The sequence below is a fragment of the Taudactylus pleione genome, unplaced genomic scaffold (genome assembly GCF_031769625.1).
Source record: "Taudactylus pleione unplaced genomic scaffold, aTauple2 ptg000302l, whole genome shotgun sequence".
In the NCBI taxonomy this organism is placed as follows: domain Eukaryota; kingdom Metazoa; phylum Chordata; class Amphibia; order Anura; family Myobatrachidae; genus Taudactylus; species Taudactylus pleione.
The window spans coordinates 2149996-2161383 of record NW_028284703.1 but is presented as its reverse complement, the minus strand read 5'-3'; the positions used below and the strand labels follow the sequence as shown (position 1 = coordinate 2161383).

General features: G+C 39.5%; 1 pseudogene; it reads left to right on the top strand.

Annotated features, from left to right (window-relative positions):
- Positions 1-10426: 10426 nt before the first annotated feature.
- LOC148511605 (N-alpha-acetyltransferase 40 pseudogene) lies at positions 10427-11147 on the top strand (annotated as a pseudogene).
- Positions 11148-11388: the final 241 nt, after the last annotated feature.

Genomic DNA, 11388 nt, shown 5'->3' with positions numbered 1-11388 from the left:
AAAACTCTCTTCTAAAAACTCTCACATTAGCAAGTTGACCTATTAGTGTGTTTTAATTAACAAGTAGATATTACTAACTGCTTTGGGGCTTGTTAATATTTGGATGAAAGTAAATTTTATGACATGCCTCTCAGATGAAGCAGTACACGTTCACTTACCGCCGCGTTCATAGGTGCTGTTTTTACAATTTCCCTGAAATGCTTTTTCAAGAGTAGGAAACTGTATGTAATTAAAAATACAAAAAGCAGTTCTAGATTTGCATAACAACTGCAGGCAATAGGAAGCAAAAGGGAATCCCTATTTTCCCTTAGACAGAACAATAATGAACATAGAGTTCCACACAGGCGCTGTCGATGTTCAAGAATAATAAAGTATGTAAACAAATAGTCTCTTACAACAATCTTCAATGGCTAAAGTATTCTTTTCAAAATACAAAGGATTCTTCCAAATGGGAGTTCTATTCTTCACCTTTATACCTTTTTCATATCATGCCATAAGTTTCCTCCGATTTAACTCTCAAAGAAAATGGCAAAACAAAGTGCAGTAATGTTTGTACAAATAGTAAATGATTGAATAATAGTTGCACTCACATTCCATTAAAAAATAAAGACATATAGCATTGCCAATATGGTGCAATACACTTAAGGAATCAGTTAAATCTGGGGTACTAGAAAGCTTGCAGATGGAAACCGCCAAAATTTGGAGGTCCCGGGCACCAACCTACTCCTCACTTGGTCCTTCAGTCCCCCAATAAAGAACATCCCACAGAGTGTCAGATCTCACCCGCTTAACACATTTCAGACTAGCTTGTCCTTCGCCAGAAGCATGGTGTGAGACCGTCCCTAACCAGGTTAAATACCATCATCAATAGGCATAACCCCTCCCACAGCATGTAAAATTTCCCGCTATTACGGAGCCATCAGCCCATGAAAGTGACATTGCCGGAGGTTCATATTCTCTTTGGGCTCAGGTAGTGGCGGATCCAGGGGGGGGCGAGGAGCGATCGCCCCCCCTAGCACAGTTTGTCCGACCATTATCATCTCTCTCCCCTGCATCATTAAGTTCAGAGGAGAGAGATGATAATGGCTGTGCAGTAGTGTGATCAGAGCTCCCGTCTCCCAGTTAGGGGGATGTGTCAGTGGCAGTCTGTCACATGACCTGGTAGCCAGGGAGGAAGTGATCACAGCCAGCTCCTCACACCCTGTGATCAGCTGTGTAGTCTAAATAGACCACATGCTGATCACTGCTAAAAAAAAACAAAAAAACAACTTCCCTCTGTCCAGGGACCGAAGATCAGGCTCCGGTGATGTGCTCCCTCCAGTCAGCTGGTCTCCCGGCTCCTGCACTGTGACCCTGGTCAGCTGCTGCATTAAACAGCTGACCTTGTCACAGTGCAGGATGGGAGAGCAGCTGACCGAAGCCCGGAGGGAGAACATCACTGGAGCAGCAGAGGTAAGTGAAATGAAAGGAAGGGGGGGTTGCCGCTATGGGGGTTGCGGGGGGGGAGGGGGGTGTTGCAGAGAGAGGGGCAGAATTAATCATTTAACTCGTCCCCCCCAAATACAACAGTCTAGATCTGCCCCTGGGCTTAGGTGTGTTTCTTTGGCCGGAAGCTATTATTACTTAGCGCCCTCTGACACCACATCTTCTTACTCCACTTCCGGTAATCGCTCTGGGATGACATCTGGTTAACTGGAAATTAATCCTTAATATATTCGTCCTGGTTTTAACGTTCCATTAACTTCCATTAACTCCTGTGGCCAGAAATGACCTCCCAATTAGTCCATTTTGATGGACAGATATTTGTCAAGTCCAGAAATCATCATAAAGTGCTGGTTCATATATAAAAAACATAAAAGCATAAAAAACATCATTAAAAAATATATTTCATACAAATAGACTATACAGGAAATTCATCATCTCATAAAAGATACGGGATCGGTTTGAATGACCGCCGGACTAATGTCCGGCGATTCAAATCCTGACGCTGGAAGACCGGCAGCAGTGAAGATCCCGACAGGTAAGTAAATTAACTATCCTAACCCTCTCTCCCCCTAACCCTCCATTAGGGGTGTCTAACCCTAAACTCCACCCCTAGTGCCTAACCCTATCCCCCCCATAAATGCCAAAACCTAACCTCCATGTACCCGCAGCCTAAACCTAACACTCCCTGGGGGGATGCCTAACTTTACCCTCCCCCTGGGGGAGCCTAATCCTAACTCCCCCATTCCCCTAGCCTAACTCTAACCATCCCATGGGGGTGCTTAACCCTTAGTCCCTCACCGGGAGCCCCTAACCTAACCCTACCCCCATGGCTGTCCATGCCCGCCACCCGGATTACCTTAATTCATAATGCTGGGCGTCGGGCTCCCGGCATAGGGATAATGATAGGCATCAGGATTTCGATGCCTATCATTAGCCCCCTGTCAGGAATGCACAGCCGGGTGTCAAGGCCAGGGTTTCTCGGCATGGTAGTCCATGTGATTCCATGTGTTTCCAGCTGTCAAATCCTTGTAGGTCGTGTGCTCATTCCAGCCAGCCACAGCACAACACTGAGTATTTAGGAAGGTCCAGAGCCATCCTTCCTTTGCAAGTGCAACGTGTTTCTCAGGTACGGCTGAGAGTACCTGTGCCTTACCTGCCTGCTCGTTATACGCTTCTAGCCTGAACCTTGCCTGCTCCAACCTGCTGGATTTACCCTGCACCCTCAACATACCTTTTCACCTGCCTGAGTACCTGAACCTGTTGTTCCGTGCACCATGCCTCCCTTCACTCCCAGCTGGACTTCATTACCTCAGCCTGCATTTGTTACAGCTCACCATACCTGCAATTGTTACAGCTCATCATTCCTGCATTCAGTTACAGCTCATCATACCTGCATTCTGTTACAGCTCACCATACTTGTATACTGGACTGTTCCTGCCTGTCACTATCTGGACAATTTCTCATTAACCCCCACTACAGTTATGAAGTGCACTTTAGTGCTATACCTGGACTTTTTTATTTGCCATTCCCATGTCTTCGAAGTCACTTATTAAAAACCACACTTTTCCATTTAAGTCTGCTTCTGTGTCTGCTCCTTTCACCACCCCGGGTCCACAACAAATTCAGAACCTCACACCGGGAAGCCGGCGGTCGGCATTTTGACTGACGGCTTCCTGACTACATAACAAAAAATACATAGAGATTATGAAACATAATGTAAAGAAAAATAGATATGAAGATTCAAAAAGGATATAATAATAAAAATCGGAATTCATATTAAACATGATATAAAAATAATAAAAACCATTTGAGCTTAAACTCCACATTCAACCCCATAGGGACCAGAGTTTTAAGCTTATGGATCCAATGCATTTAAGCCTTGGAAAGCCTCACTTCCAAGTATTTGGACCTCCAAGTTGGATTAATTTGTTGGATCCCCCAAAAAGATTTTAATAGGCAGGGTTTTGAATCATAAACTAATTTAATATGTGCAGAGACTGTGTGTGTCTTCAAACCCTTACACATGTTCCACCAGTCTTGTTTCTAACTCTAACTGTCTCTAATTCTAACAGTTTTTTCCAATGTATAGCAGGCCACATCTACATTCCAATGCGTAGATTACATTTTTGGAATTAAAGTTGATAAATTCCTTAATTGGGTAATTAACACCTTTTACCTGAAAATATTTTATCTTTGAAGGGCCTTTAGTTGTTCTGCACATTACACAAATACCAAACCTATGAAAATCTATACTCCTACTACTCATTCTTTTGTTATTATCTAATGAGCTTCTCACTAACTTATCATTCAGTGAGGGTGCCTCTGGTTTTTCTGGTAGTTTATCACTAATCACAGGGTTTTAAAATCTTCAAAAATTTGCTAAAAGCAACCTCAATTTATCTATGTTAGGAATTAAAACTACTTAAAAAGACCTTTCAAACCTATTAGTTTCTTTGTTTTCATTCTTTTTGCTTATTAAAAGGTCAGCCTGATCTATAGCAATTTCTATAAAGGAAGTTAGGAATTTATTGTAAATCTGTGATGGTCTCCCCTTTCTCACAAATTGTTTATCATAAACTTTATTACATCCCAATTTACTGTGTGTTGAGTACTGGGGGTGGGGTCTAAATCAGTGAGCACACAGACACATGTTTGTAACTTTATTTAATTATTAGTGATCAGTAAGGCTGCATAGACGTAGGCTGCCATAGTCAGTTTTAAATTCAAAGTGTTAGATTATAAGTGTAATTACAATTTGATAACTAAGACAGAGTTACGCCGGAGTTAGACTGGAGGAATACTGAGGGAAAACATCCTCAAAACCAGAACACTTTCTGAATGACATCTAGCAACATACTTATGTGAATTACCAAATTCACCATCTGCTGCTGTATGCACATCCAGGAAACTTCTTACTGCACTCGCTGCTGGACATTGCAAGTACTGTACTTCCCTGTCTGTGTGCTGCTCTTGTTGATTGATCTTTCTTATTCAAAACACTTCTGACTGGATCAGCTCTGTACACTGTAATTTTTGCCTTCATACTTCAGAAAATTTTGTTTGTATTGCATTTTTCAATTGCATCACATCTATCCACTTTAATCATTCTTTTAATAGCTAATTCCTTCACCCACTACTCACACACCTTTCTTTATATTTCACTTTTGGAGCTGCACTCATACATTAGCAGCACTGTTCTTTTATCTCTCTTTTTGAACATTTAACAACATTTACCCACACTGTCTGTACATCATGCAGCCTCCACTCCAGTTTTCATCCCACTTATTACCTCGTTCACAGCATCAACACCCTTTCTTCAGACACCCCCCATATTCAGTGTCCACAAAACCCTCTACTTTATCTATCCCTATCCTCCCCCTCTTGTCTCCTCAAATTGCTGATCCCCCTTTCTTCTATCATCAGTCTGCTTTTCAACCCTCTGCTTCTTTCCCCCGCCTTTCCTGTTCCTCCACTCTCAACCACCTCCCTCCCTCCATGGCCTTGCTACCCCACAACTAAGCCCTATTCCCTCCTGGTTCGGCCTGTCATCTCCAGGTCTGCCAAGAGAAATTCTGGGCCCAGATACATCAACATCCTGTGGGACCACAGCATGTTGGGCATGGCTGCACCTATTTGTGGATGGGTCTACCATGTGAGATGCACCCACTCACAGGAGCATGGCATAGCACCCAGCAGCTGGGACTAAAGTATTCACTATTAGGATGGCGGGACAGTCCCATAATAGCTGCATTTTTAGCAGTATGTATTTAGATACTAAAATGTAACAGACAAAAATTAAAGTGCTACAACTTTATTTTGTACATCTCTCAAGTAAATAACACATAAACAAAATCTATTTTCTGTAATAGAGATAGATGAGTTAAAGACTTAATTTTTACATAATATCACGTCATCTAAAACACACACCTTTCAGAGCACATATCCTAGCCCACTGCTCAATGCTCCTTCCTCACTATATATCCCATCTGTGTCACCCCTGTCTGTCTTCACCTCCCCTTTAGAATGTATGCTCTCATGAGCAGGGCCCTCATCCCTTACATGCTTCTCCTCCCCCTACTTATAGTATAATTTACTCCTTATTCCCCAATTGGCACCTAACACTTGGTTGCTGTCACCCTGCTGCTTGTGTTATGCAGCTATGTTTATAAACCTTGTCCTGCATTTTTTTTTGTATTACTATTAACTGTTTTTTGTGTGTGCAGCACCATATAAATAAAGGATAATAATAATAATAATAATAATAATAATAATAATAATAATAACTTGCATTCTTTCATGGGAATTATTTAAGCTAACTTTACTATAACCTTTATCAAGGAAACGTTCCATCATTTCTTTTATATGTATGTCACACACTTCCTACTCAGTACAGTTACATTTTATTCTTAGGAACAGGCTGATAGGAATCCCTTCCAGCCAGTTCTCATGATGTTGACTATCTCTAGTTATGTATCTGTAAGAGTATGTCTTTCTTCTATGAGTTTTTGTATATATGACTCTATTTTTTACATAAATATTTAAATCTAAAAATATAATCTCCTCTTTTCTTACAGTAAAAGTTAGTTTAATATTAAAATCATTCTGTTTTAGCAACTGACAAAATAAAATCGACTCATCCTATGTCCCCTTTCATATAAAAAGAACATTGTCTATAAAACATTGCCAGGATACCAGGTCTACCCCCAGCTGATTATCATGCCAAATCAACTGATCTTCCCAATACGCCATAAAGAAATTGGAGTATCTGGAGGCAAACCTGGTGCCCAAGGCTGTCGCAACCTGTTGGAGATAAAACGATCAGTTAAAATAGAAATAATTATTAGTTAAAATAAATGTAAAACTTTCTAAACAAATTCCTTGACTTTTAATTGTAAAAAGGATAATTTAAATAGTTCATGAGTCAAACACCTGCCAATTAAAATCTTTTTTGGGGATCCAACAAATTAATCCAACTTGGAGGTCCAAAGACTTGGAAGTGAGGCTTTCCAAAGCTGAAATGCATTGAATCCATAAGCTTAAAACTCTGGTCCCTATGGGTTTGAATGTGGAGTTTGAGCTCATATGGTTTTATAGTTTTTACATATTTTTTTAATATGAATTCTGATTTTTATTATTATTATAACCTTTTTGAATCTTTATATGCATTTTCCTTGAGGCAATGGGCCTCATTCAGAGGCGGTCATAGGATGCAAGCGGTCGTTCTGAAACAGGGCGGCCGATTGCATCCTGAACGGCCGTCTCTAAGTCAGTCATTAGGCTGTGGGTTAACACCCACAGCTCTAATGACCACTAAGGGTGATGGTTGCGATGGTCAAGACAATCGCGACCATCGGGGCTTACGATGAGACCCTAAGGTAGGGTCTCGTCAACCTTAAGCCTCAGGGCGCTTCCTGCTCTGTTTGAGCAGGAAGCTCTCTACTGTCATCACTGATGATGTCAGTGGGGCCGCCCCCAAATGGCAAGCGTTCCAATAGGAACACTTCCATTTGGCTGGGCACGCCCCCGGCCCGCCCAGCAAATGCAGCGAGTTGTCACTCAACATCGACAGCTCGCCCTGTCTGCTATGATACCCCTAATGACGGATCACCCGTCATTAGCCGGGTCTCGCGCATGCGCACGACGGAGCCGGCTCCATCGTGCGCATGTGCACTGGAGCAACATCAACCCGGTTGAAAGCTCGTAGAGCTAACGACCGGGTCTGAATAAGCTCCAATGTTTCTTAACCTCTATGTATGTTTTTATGAAATGATGATTTCCAGAATATGCTATTTGTATGAAATATTTTTTATTGATGTTGTTTATGTTTTTGTGTTTTTTATATATGGACTTGCAGCACCAGCACTTTATTATGATGATTTTGGGACTTGAAAAATATCTGTCCATCAAAATGGACTAATAAGGTAATTTCCATCCGCAGGAGGTAATGGAATGTTAAAGCCAGGACGGATATGTTGAGGATTAATTTCCAGTTAACCTGATGTCATCCCAGAGCAATTACCAGAAGGGAATTAGATGACGCAGTGTCAGAGGGTGCTAAGTAATAATAACTTCCAGCCAAAGGAGCGCACCTGAGCCGGAAAAGAACACGGCCCTCCGGAGATGCTACTTCCATAGGTTGATGACTGTGAAATAACAGCTTCCGGTCAAAGGAACGCACCTGAGCCAAAAGAGAATATGAACCTCCAGCGATGTCACTTCTGTAGGCTGATGGCTCCGTAATAGCGGGAAATTGTACATGCTGTGGGAGGAGTTATGCCTATTGATGATGGTATTTAAATCTGGTTAGGGGGGTCTCACACAACGCTTCTGATGAAGAACAAGCTAGTCTGAAATGCATTAATCAGCTGAGATCTGACACTCTTTGGGACATTTTTTATTGGGGACTGAAGGACCAAGTGAGGAGTAGGTTGGTGCCTGGGACCTCCAACTTTTTGCGGTTTCCATCTGCAAGCTTTCTGGTACCCCAGATTTAACTGATCTCTAAAGTGTATTGCATCATATTGGTGATACTATATGTCTTTATTATTTAATGGAATATAAGTGCAACTATTAATAAATCATTTACTATTTGTACAAACATTACTGCACTATGTTTTGCCATTTTCTTTGTTTGAGAGTTAAATCGAAACATTATATGAAAAAGGTTGAAAGGTGAAGAAAAAGAACTCCCGTTTGGAAGAGTCTTTTGGATATTGAAAATAATACTTTGTCCATAGAAAATTGTTTATAGAGTAATAGACTTTTTGTTTACATACTTTATTATTCTTGAACATCGACAGTGCCTGTGTGGAACTCTATATTCATAACTGTATGTAATTAGGCAACATCACTCTGAGCAGAGTTTTACTTTAACAAAATGAAAATGAAGTACCCTTTTAATAAGTTATTTGGTTAGGATCTCCAATTATAAAAAAATAGTCATTCATTTTTATTCTGTGGATACTGATCTATAATCATTTGACATGTCATTACCTGGATAAACATAATATAAAAGAATGACAAAAAATGGTAGACACAGCAAAAGACTTTGTAGTTGTACATACAGAATATTTAAAATAGAAATTTCTTAACTCAAAGGCTATGTCATAGTGATATATTTCTAACTTTTAGCTGTCCTCAGGACTTTCAGTGTTTATGCCTCTGCCGACAATTCCATCCTGAACTCTGACAGTTTTATCAATGTATATATGTGCATTAAGCTAATTAGAAGATGATTTAGAGATCCTTTTGTCTTTATTTTCTGCTAACCAACAATAGGATATAATTATAATTTACTAAAAAGGCTGTCTTGTAGCTGTCAAAAATTAGCATAATTATTTATTTAAAGAACATCACACAGGTTATTTTTACTTGCCTACTAAAATTCATTATACTTACAGTTGACTTACTTACTAAATAGCTCATTTATATCAGAAGAGTTTGAACTGATTGTCACTGTATTTGAATGTTATGCATTTGTCATTTTAGATTTAAATAGACCACAGTCTGGAAAAAAAAATCAATATATTTTTAAATGTTACTAGTATTTTTAATGCTTTAAAACACCTTTGGAAATAACAGAATTTATAGCCAGTGCTAATTAAAAGAAGGAAGATCAAATATAAGTGCAGCAGTAAATAAGAAAGATAATTGTCAACCTAACGAGAAACCAAAAAACAAGTGAACTGCTGCACTCTAATGCTTAGATAGGGATATAGCACAAATGCTCCCACTACAGCGGCCTTGGGCTACTTCTAGAATACAGCACCGAGTGCTAATTACCAGTTATTGCTGGAGAAATCCTATTGACTGGTATGCATGCTTCTAACATGTTCATTTGCACAAGGTTCTTCATGAATAAGCACTGACTGAGTCCATTATTTATTCACTATTCAAATAATCTAAATAATCTTCATATCATATAAATTCAATGGACGTGGTTATCACTTCCTAAAAACACTAGGAATTAATATCAGACTCCTTGGTGGAAACAATCCCCGGTATTATCTTGTTTCAATTGAGAGACTCCACCTACCAGTAATACATTTGGATACAAATGACCATTATTTTGAATAGTTATTGGTAACAGGAACATTGTGGTCTCTCTGAGATTGACTTCTATACATTCTGTTTTATTGAGAGTCTGATCAACTCCCTCTATTACAGTTAATTGTGTGTATATATTTTCCATTTTTATGCTGTCTTATCTGCTGCACCTGTTGGTACAATACATGTTATATGTTTTTACTTATTAAAATAAAGACAGATGTAAACTAAGGCAATTAGATTTGAGTATAAAAGTATAAATATATAACTTCTTTCAATTTCTGTTCTTCAAGAAAGTCACATAATATGGCCTTAGAAATATAATATGTTGCACAGCGATGAGTCTCATCCAAGTATAATATCTATTTAATTACTGTAACTAAAAATTGAGGAACTAACAGAAGTATGTATATATATATATATATATATATATATTTATACATAAATATATTAGGGATATGCGCCGACCCCCATAATGTGGGCCTGTTTTTGTTCCTAAAGAATTATTATCCTAAATAACTTTTATTTCCAGTTATTTCCAGTCACAGCTCACAATATTAATTTCATCCAGTTTAGGCCAAAAGGTTGCATCAAGCTAGCTGGCTGACTAAGCTAAGGGATAGCAGTGGGTGGCAGTAACATGGCACAGAGTGGCATTGCAGTGGTAGACTGGATGGCAGTTTAATAAACTATATGACCCCAGAGAAAGTTTAAAAACCAATAATGTTTTCATTAATCAAGAACTAGGTCAGAGGTCCAAAGGAGTTGGAATATGGTTATGGACTGAAGACAAGGAAAGGACCGACATATTGATTCGTTTTTAATTTATTTATTTTAATGTTTTTTTTCTTAATAAAATTGATGAGCTTTTTCTCCCCCTCCAGCACTGAACCGGGTTTCAGAGTATTTTATCATCAGCTATGTCATGGGGAGGAAGTCTGTATGGGCAAAATAAAAAAGGCAAAATTGTGTGTGCCAAGCTGTGTGTGCCAAGCTGCAAGCGGCCAATCAGCTGGGTGACCCTTTAGGAGCCTTTCCAGTCTTTAAGAAGTTTAACAGAAATGGGTTGAATCTGTCTATAGAGTGCTGCAGAGAAAAGATTTGGACCAGAAGACATTAGACTTGGTATTTGAACTCACAAAGATAAGTATGCAGCTGCTATATGAACAGAGTGAGTGGGGATGGAGCAGGGAAAGTGTGAAGAGCTGACAGATGAACGTTCCTTGTACCTTATTACCAGAGATAAGCTTTCTGCACCTGTTGCTTTTGCGCACTTCAGTTTTGACGTGGAGTGTGGGAATGAGGTCCTTTATTGTTATGAGGTGCAGTTGGAGATCCGTGTCTGCAGGAAAGGATTGGAGAAATTCCCAATACAAATCTTACAATTGATGGCAAATAGCGCACAGATGAAGAAAGTAATCCTTACAGTGTTCAAACACAATCACGGTGCTTACCAATTCTTTAGAGACACTTTACAGTTTGAGATAGACGAGAACTCTGCCAGTGTATCGGGGTGCTGCAGTGATGATTGCATGTATGAGATTCTAAGCCGCAAGACAAAGTTTGGAGACACTTTCCATCCACATTCAGGACATTGTGCAGGCTGCTGCCACTGAATAAGGTGGTGGATGGACACATGGGAAATTATGGGGAGGTTCAAGAGGACACAGCAATTGTCAATATCTTCTGTTTTGTGGTTTTTTTTTTTTTTCTACTCTTCTAGTTTCTAATTTTTTTAAAAAATGTAGTGGTGTTTAAATACTGCGCTATTGTGCACATGTGTGTGACTTATGCTACCGCAAGTCTTTTTAACAGTAAATAAATTCTTGTTTGAATCAAAAAACAAAAAAAATTATG